General features: G+C 38.0%; 1 long non-coding RNA gene across 2 annotated transcripts in view; it reads left to right on the forward strand.

Moving 5' to 3' along the window:
* Window positions 1–1,821: 1,821 nt before the first annotated feature.
* LOC138160416 (uncharacterized) overlaps window positions 1,822–8,707 on the forward strand; it is a 71,885-nt gene continuing 64,999 nt past the window's right edge. For both annotated transcript variants that reach the window (XR_011168138.1, XR_011168137.1), the window contains exon 1: window positions 1,822–1,947. This is a non-coding gene — a long non-coding RNA (uncharacterized lncRNA). The remainder of the gene's footprint in view (window positions 1,948–8,707) is intronic.

An 8,707-nucleotide genomic window follows, 5' to 3' on the forward strand; every position in this document is an offset into this window, starting at 1 on the left:
ACACTCTATCTATTACTTCTTTGTCAAGAGGTAGTATGCATGATCATTCATCCCTTGGAATCATGGTTGGTCATTGCATTGATCACAGTTTTTGAGTCTTTCAGAGTTTTTTGTCTTGCCAATATTGTTATTGAATAAATGGTTCTCCTGGTTTTGTTCATTCAAGTCTTCCCATGTTCCTCTGAAAACTGTCCCTTTCGTCATTTCTTATAGTCAGTTTTTTTCTGTTGTTTGCTCATTTTGCCAGCCTTTTTCTTGACTCTTAACTCTTCTTAAAGTAGGGCTCTGGTTTCAGGGTGGAGGGTGGACTGTCCCAAGCTTCAGAGTTTTTGTGCAGCTGTTTTCAGAGATACTTCTATGGACCTGTAAGTTTTCAGTTGTTTGAAGGTAGTATGATTTAAGGAGAGGCGTTTACTACTCTCCTGGCCTGTACTCTGGTCTGTGAGTGACCACAAGCACTCTTTTCTATCCTGGAACAGTGAGGAGGGTCCCCTGCTCCACTGTGGCTGAAAAGCTCTGTTGTGCTAGTGCCCCTCTTCACCCTAGGACTGCCACCTAGGACTATGAAAGGGATTCAAGTATGGGCAAGGCAACAGAATCCTGACTTAGTGCTAGCAAAGAGACTGGTCCTTCTGACCAGTTGTTTGATCCCTTACTGTCTGGGCTGAGAGTTCTGGAAACCGCCACTGTTGCTACTGAGTCAGTCATACCCAGACGTACTCCTGGTTTGCTGGGGTTGGGACTGAGCTGGTGTGGCCTGAGCTGAGCTGTGCTTCTGTGCACCCTGGTGCATCAGACCTTTCCTAATGACCTAAATTGCCTTGGGCTGGAAAATTGTTTCACTCCATCTTTTTGTGGGTTCTGCCACTCTAGAATTTGTCTAGAATCATTATTTGGAGGAACTTGAGGAGAGCTCCCAGCCTTTACTCAGTCATCTTAGCTCTGTCTCCTTTTCATCATTTTTGTTTTTTGCTTTTTGAAGGGCAATTAGGGTTAAGTGACTTGCTCAAGGTCACATGGCTAGTTTTTTTTTATGTTAAGTGTCTGAGGCTGGATTTGAACTTAGGTCCTCCTGATTCCAGGGCCGGTGCTCTATTCACTGCGCCACCTAGCCACCCCTCTTTTCATCATTTCTTAAAAAGCAAAAGTATTCCATTATATTCATATACCATAATTTGTTCAACTCTTCCCCATATGATGAATGCCACCTTAGTTTCTAGTTCTTTACCTTTACAAAAAGAACAACAACAAATATTTTTGAGCTTGTGAGTGCTTTTATTCTTTTTTTGAACAGGACTACTAGTGTTATTACCGAGTCAAAGGGTATGCACAGTTTAGTGCCTTTTTATACATAGTTCCATAAATTGCTTTCCAGAATGGCTGGACTAATTCACAGTAATTAATAGGCATTAATTTGCTTCTTTCCTACATTCCTTCTAATATTTATCATCTTCCTTTTTTGTCAGCATTGCTAATCTGATGAGTATGAAGTAGGTCCTGACAGAGTTATTTTAATTTGCTTTTCTCTAACTATTAATGTTTTGGAGTATTTTTCATGTGGTTGACAGCTTTGAATTCCTCTTTTGGAAAATGCCTGTTCATATTCTTTGACTATTTATCAGTTAAGGAGCTTTATGACCAAAGCTCTGCTCCCTCACCCAGATGAAGTGTGATATCTTGCTTTCCTTCTCCAGGCCTCTGCCCTTCTCTTAGCTCAGACAAGGTTGACTACCCCACTTATCAATTACGTAAGTCCTGTAAGCAATGGGTGGTTCTCTTGGCCTCAACCTTGGGACCTTCTTCTGAGCTGTAATTACTAATCACTTGTCAGCTGACCTTGCCTGACTTGGTACAACATAATTTCTCAGAAATCTCCACCCAGTGAAGTCTAACTTCCTTGGTGCATTCTTCACAAGCAAGATCTTTAGGAGTGAAGGGACTGGAAAGGTAGGAAGTACAGAATTCATAATTAGATCATTTTGAAAGTTTAATATTGTTATAGAGCAACTGCATGTGATTAAGAGATCTCAGATATGGCAGGAGCAGTGAGTGAATGACAGTGGAATGGAGGCAGGGTGTGTGCTAAGATTAGCTCTAACTTGTTGGAGAGCTGATTGTTAAATTTTTAGTGTGAGCATTTGTGCCTTAGTTGGAAATAAGAAGGCAAATGAGGATGCTTGAAATAAGTGCCTGATTTATTATTTTTTATTATTTAGACTTAAGAAAGTTAATAATTAAGATTAAACTTAAAATCGTTTTCTGTGTACAGGAAAGCCTATTGTTAAACATTGACCAGGGGTGGCTAGATGGTGCAGTTAATAGAACACTGGTCCTGGAGTCAGGATGACCTGAGTTCAAATCCAACCTCAGACACCTAATACTAGTCACGTGACCTTGGGCAAGCCATTTAACCCCAATTGCCCTGCCTTAACTCCAAAAAGCAGAGCAAAGCAAAGCAAAACAAAACATTTACCAGCACCAGGTGTTGAGAATTATTAGAGTTGATATGTTAAAGAACTGTGAGGTCAAAGTATTAGAAAGGTCATCACCTGGGATTTTAAAGTTGCTGAGTATGATAATAGGGAAGAGGGTGAAGAAGATAATGAACCAGGTGCCTTCCATTAATTTAATTCTGTCAGCTAACATATTATTATGTTGTAGTCTAAAGCAAAATAAACTATTTTTACTGTGATATATAATTAAATTAATAGCCTTACTGTCAAACAGATGCCATTTTCTTTGGTTCACTATAAGGAAACATTTTCAGATGCCTAAGTGGGTCTGTGATCTCATCAAGTTGGATGTTTCTCCCAACACTTTTACAAACCAAAATCCATCCATGCCTTCATAACTCTTGTGTGTTCCATTCTAGAAGTTCACCACTTTGGGGTTCACGCAACTTGCTAGAGGCCTTCCTTGGTTTCTCCTGACATATAGGGGATAATAGTCCAGCCCTCTGGCTGTCCACCTCTTATCCCTTGGAAGGCAATATAATAAAGAACAAAATAACCTATATCATGAATCACTGTACATTCAAAACATACACATTTCTCAGAATTAATGTCATGGTCTTCTAATAGCTGTCCTATTAACTAATTTTTTTGAAAAGTATATTATTACTGTCTAGTCAGCTGAATTTGGTTTATTGGCCTGCACCCAGCTACTATAGATAGTTAGCCTTGGGAAAAGATAGAGATGTTGGGGGTGGCTAGGTGGCACAGTGAATAGAGCACCGGCCCTGAGTTCAAATCCAGCCTCGGACACAACACAAAAAACTAACTGTGTGACCTTGAGCAAATCACTTAACCCCAATTCCCCCTGCAAAAAGAAAAAAACAAAACAAAACAACAACAACAACAACAACAAAAATATAGAGAGATTGGACTTCAAAGCTTTTATGGAATTTAGATATTCAGAACAAAATTATATGAATGCATTTGAGGTATACAATGTATTTTGGGGAAATACAGTCTTTTAGTTTCAATTATGTTGATTTAATTCATTTTGGCAAGCAATAAAATGGGACAGATGGTGATGGGCAGCCATATCTATTCACACCAAACAATCCGCATTTTTTTAACCTCATGTTTTCATCATCATCTCTACCTTTTGTTACCTAATTGCGTCTTGAGGTGAATAAATTTACCAGGCATAAGCCTCCTGACTGGCTGCCAAATGAATACTCCCCTAAGGTTCAAAGACTCTAAAGCATTTTGCTCCTGTTCCCAGGCTGCTCAATGTCAGTAGAGAAAGGCTCGAAATGAAGTTGATTTTACCTCCAACAAATTTATGGTGCATAACTATAGCAGGGAACTCAGTGCTGCTCAGCAATCCTGTCCCTTCCAGCAACTATTCTAAACCTTTTCCTCTCTTCACAAGTCCTCATCTATGCCAAATTCTCCACCCCCACTCCCCACACACTTCCAGCAGATGACTTAGCCTCCTATTTCAACCGAAACCATCTGACAGGAATTCCCTCAACTCTTTCTCAAAACTCCTCATCGTTGTCCCCCCCACTATCTCTTTCTCTCCTATTTCAGTGGAATAAGTATCCCTAATTCTTTCTAAGAATCCTGTATTGTCCATTCTCACCCACCTTTTTTCCAGTCTTGTTCCAGAAAAAAAATGTCATCTCTTTCACGTATATTAAGTCTTTTTGACTTTACTGTCTCTTTGTCTGACTATAAATGTGCTCATGTCTCCCTAGTCCTTTAAAAAAAATCCCCCTTGGTTCTGTGTCATCCAGATTTTCTCCTATCCTTGTCCTCCCATTTACTGCCAAACTTCTTGAAAAAGTTACTGTACCAGATGTCTCCATTTTCTCACATCCACTTTCTCCAGAAACCCTTGCAATCAGGTTTCTGTCTCCTCTGATGTACTCAAATTGCTCTCTGTCAAAAGAAAAACAAAACAAAACACCAAAACTCCTAATTGCCAGATTCGATGGTCTCTCCCCTTACTGTCCTTCCCCCATGCTGTTCTACTTGATTTATCTGCAAGTATTTTATAATTTTAACCTCTTTTTGGATATTTTTCTCCTTTGGCTTCCAAGACAACATATTATCTCTCAAACTATCTTCTTTGTTCCACTATTCTGGAGAAGGGCAAGTATTTCCATTTCTACTCTTTTCTCCCTCCAAACCATGCTTCATATAGATATTAGACATTTTCTTTATTCACAGATAATGTTATTCCTTGCCTCAAAATCTGTTTTTGTTTTTTATCCTTTTGGAGGGCAATTAGGGTTAAGTAACTTGCCCAAGGTTACACAGCTAGTTTTTTTGTGTGGGTGTTAAGTGTCTGAGGCGAGAACCGAACTCAGGTCCTCCTGACTCCAGGCCGAGCTTTACTCACTGCGCCACCTAGCCGCCCCCTCAAAATCTACCTAATGCATGAAGCAGTTAGATGGCACAACGCTGTACCTAGGACCAGAAAGTCCTAAGTTCAAATCTAGCCTCAGACATTTACTAGCTGTGTCACTTAATTTCTTCCAGTATAGGTTTCCTTATCTGCAAAATAGAGATAATAACAGCACCTACCTCCCAAGGATGTTGTGACGATTAAATGAAATATATGTCAAGAACTTAGCACAGTGACTGGCATATAGTAGGCATTTAGTAAGTGTTTGTTTCCTTCCTTCTTAAGGGAATACCAGGTATACACATCAATAGCTACCTTTAGACTCTAATGCCTATGGGGGCATCATTATGTCTTATCTAAATTTTGTATCTCACTGAGCACCTGAGTCAGGTCCTAGAACAACTTGGGCAGTAAGCACTTGATAAATGTTTAATGAAATAAATTGAATTGAGTTAGTGAGAGACATTATTAATAGTCAGTGATTTGGGGAGACCCAGAGCTCTGCCCTTTTTCTAAAGTAGTGATTTTAAAAGTTCAGTGTCTTGAAGGACATTACTGATAATGAGATTGGACTAAATTTCTTGTTCAGAACCTGCCCAGATGGGGAAGCCATTGTACTTTATAGGTTTGGCCTGGGCTAAACCTTTGAATAGATTGTCCAAGGCTGGGGGTAACTTAAGAGGTAAATGACAATCAAAATTCAGGTCCAGCCCCTCATTGTAATATTCATTCTCTCATTAACTGTTAACCAGAGTTAATTGCCACCCTAGAGATACTTGTTGCAAAATTCTGCTCTGCCCCCCCCCCCAGTTTTCTGCTTTCCTTTTAATCTTGGTTGAATTAATTTTGTTTGTACAAAATATTTTTAATTTTATATAATCAAAATTATCTATTTTACATTTTGTAATGCTCTCTCTATATCTTCTTTGTTGCTAAATTCTTCCTTATTTTTAATCTGACCGATAAACCATTCTATGTTCTCTTAATCTGCTTATGAGTCACCTTTTATGTGTAAATCATATATCCATCTTGATCTTATCTTGGTATAAGGTGTAAGATGTTAACTGAGTCTCTGTCTTACTGTTTTCCAGTTTTCCCAGCAGTTTTTGTCAGATAATGAATTTTTGTTCCAAAAGTTTGACTGTGGGGTTTATTATATACTAGATTACTATTGTCATTTACTATAATGTAATTTGTACCTAATCTGTTCCACTCATCTGCCACTCTATTTCTTAGCCAGTACAAGATTGTTTTGATAATTACTACTTTGTAATACAGTTTGAGATCTTATATAGACTGCCTTCTTTTGAATTTTTTTTTCATTGATTCCCTTGATTTCCTTGAGCTTTTGTTCTTCCAGAGGAATTTTTAAAATATTTTTTCTAGATCTATAAAATAATTTTTTGATAGTTTGATTGGTATGGTATTGAATAGATTAATTTAGGTAAAATTGTCATTTTTATCTTACTGACTCAGCCTGTTCATGAGCAATGAATATTTTTTCCAGTTGTTTAGATCTGACTTTATCTATGTGAAAAGTATTTTATAGTTGTGTTCATAAAGTTCCTGGGTTTGTCTTGGCAGGTAGACTTCCAAGAACTTCATGTTGTCTACAGTTAATTTAAATGGAATTTCTGTATCTCTTGCTGTTAGAATTTGTTGATAATATCTAAAAACACTGATGATTTATGTGGGTTCATTTTCTATCCTACAACTTTGCTAAAGTTGTTAATAACCTCAAGTAGTTTTTTAGTTGATTCTTGAGGACTTTCTAAGTATAACATCATATCATCTTCAAAGAGTGATAGTTTTCTTTCATCATTGCTTATTCTAATTCCTTCAATTTCTTTTTCTTCTCTCATTGCTATAGCTAACATTTCTAGTACAATATTAAATAATATGGGTGATAATAGCCATCCTTGCTTCACCTCAGGTTGTTTCCATGATTTGAGGATGGGTGTTTCCATTTCATTATCTTGAATGAGTCTTTATGACTGTACCTCATTGTTTTCTTCTATATGTAATAACTGGCAAATCTGCCACATACACCCTTTTTTATTATTTCTATCAGTGCTTTTTGGGGAAAAGGACTTTCCCAAGATATTATCTACAGTATATATATTAGTGCCAGAATGAGTGAATTGCTGAAACCACAGAGATGGTATCACGTTGCCAAATATGACCAAGAACATAAACATGTAATCAGTTATAGGGGAAATGATGTTAGATTTCTTAAGAACCTGAATCAGTCTATATATGTCTCATCAGAAGTTCAAATTATAGAATCATTGATTTACAGTAAGGAGGGATATTAGAGGGCATCTTGTCCAACTCTCTCACTTCACAGATGAGGAAACTAGTCCATAGAGCTTATTAAATGCCTTGTCCAAGGTCACAGGTAGTAAATGTAGAAACAGGATTTGAACCCATTCCCTTTGACTTTCAAATCCAGCATTCTTTTTAATGTACTTTGCTGCCACACTAAGGCCATAGTTTCCTCATATGTAATAGGAAGAACTAAATAATCTCTAAAGTCCCTTCCAGGCTTAAAACGCTACAGATCCATATCTGTGGCTGAGAGTTATGAATTTTCTTGGGGGCTTATGAACTCCTGGCCCTCGAAAATACATTTATATTGATATGTCATTTGTTCCAAAGGCCCAGGAGTTGGCTAAAGCAGGCTCTGTGGAGCTCTTAGAACTTGGTCAGACATGGAAGATGCCAAAGTCATCCACTGCATCCTGGGCAAGACTTTTGTCTTGCCAGTGGACTTTGATGACTCTGGAAGAGAGAATGAGGTGGATGACTTTGTACAATTCTGCCTCACTTAAATCCAGTTTATGCATAAGTCAAGACCTCACCTCATGATGTCATTGATCCTTTTAGAAAACCAGGAGTGAGCAACAGCAAGAAGGTAGGAAACTAGACTACCAAGAATTAAGTAGTGAGGTAGCAGTAAGGAAATAAAGGCAGTGAGTATATACAGCTTTTCTCTAGGATTTTAACTGAGAAAGAGAGTAGAGTTGTAGGATGATAGCTTGAAGGGATAGTAGGATCTAGTGATAGTTTTTTAAAGGATGGGTAAGATTTGGCAATGTTTGAAGGCAGCAGGAAAGGAACCAGTATAGTATATAGAGACAAAATCGAGAAAGGAGGGATGATTGAGGCAGCTATCTGCTGGAAATGAAGGGAGGGGACGAAATCAAGGGCACATAGAGAGAAGTTGGCCTTGGCAAGGAGGAGGAATAACCTCATTATTATATTATAGTAGAGCAAAGGAGGAGACAGTGAGGGATGATAAGGGTTTTTTGTGATGAAGAGGGGGAAAAGAGAAATCACCACAAATGGTTTCAATTTTCTTTGTAAATTAAATGATGCTCTCTGTAGAGAGAGCAAGGGAAAGGAGAAATATAGGAGACTTGAAGAGAAAAGAAAAAGGTTTGGAATAAATTGCGTGAGGAGTGAGATAAGAAATCATTTAGGGAGGGAAAAGAATTGCTTGGCTGCAGTGAAGTTCCAGTTGATATTCAATAACATTAATTTGTAGTTTGCCTAATTAGTTGAATTGCATGATTTCTTCCAGCTTAGTTCAGTGAATAGGAGTAGAGGAGGTGGGTAGTAGGAATATCTAGGCTAGGGTATAAAGATTCAAAATTAGAATATGGTGTGGACATCTTCCATGTCTGACAAACTCTGGTTAACTATAGAGTCAAGATAAATATATAGATATAGATATGTATATATGTGTGTGTATTTATTTGTGTATGCATGTGTTTGTGTGTGTGTGTGTGTGTGTAGAGGGAGAGAGAGAGAGAGAGAGAGAGAGAGAGAGAGAGAGAGAGAGAGA

Source organism: Petaurus breviceps, unplaced genomic scaffold (genome assembly GCF_028583685.1).
Source record: "Petaurus breviceps papuanus isolate PSGF00001 unplaced genomic scaffold, PetGlider_PUasm1.0 181, whole genome shotgun sequence".
Classification (NCBI taxonomy): Eukaryota; Metazoa; Chordata; class Mammalia; order Diprotodontia; family Petauridae; genus Petaurus; species Petaurus breviceps.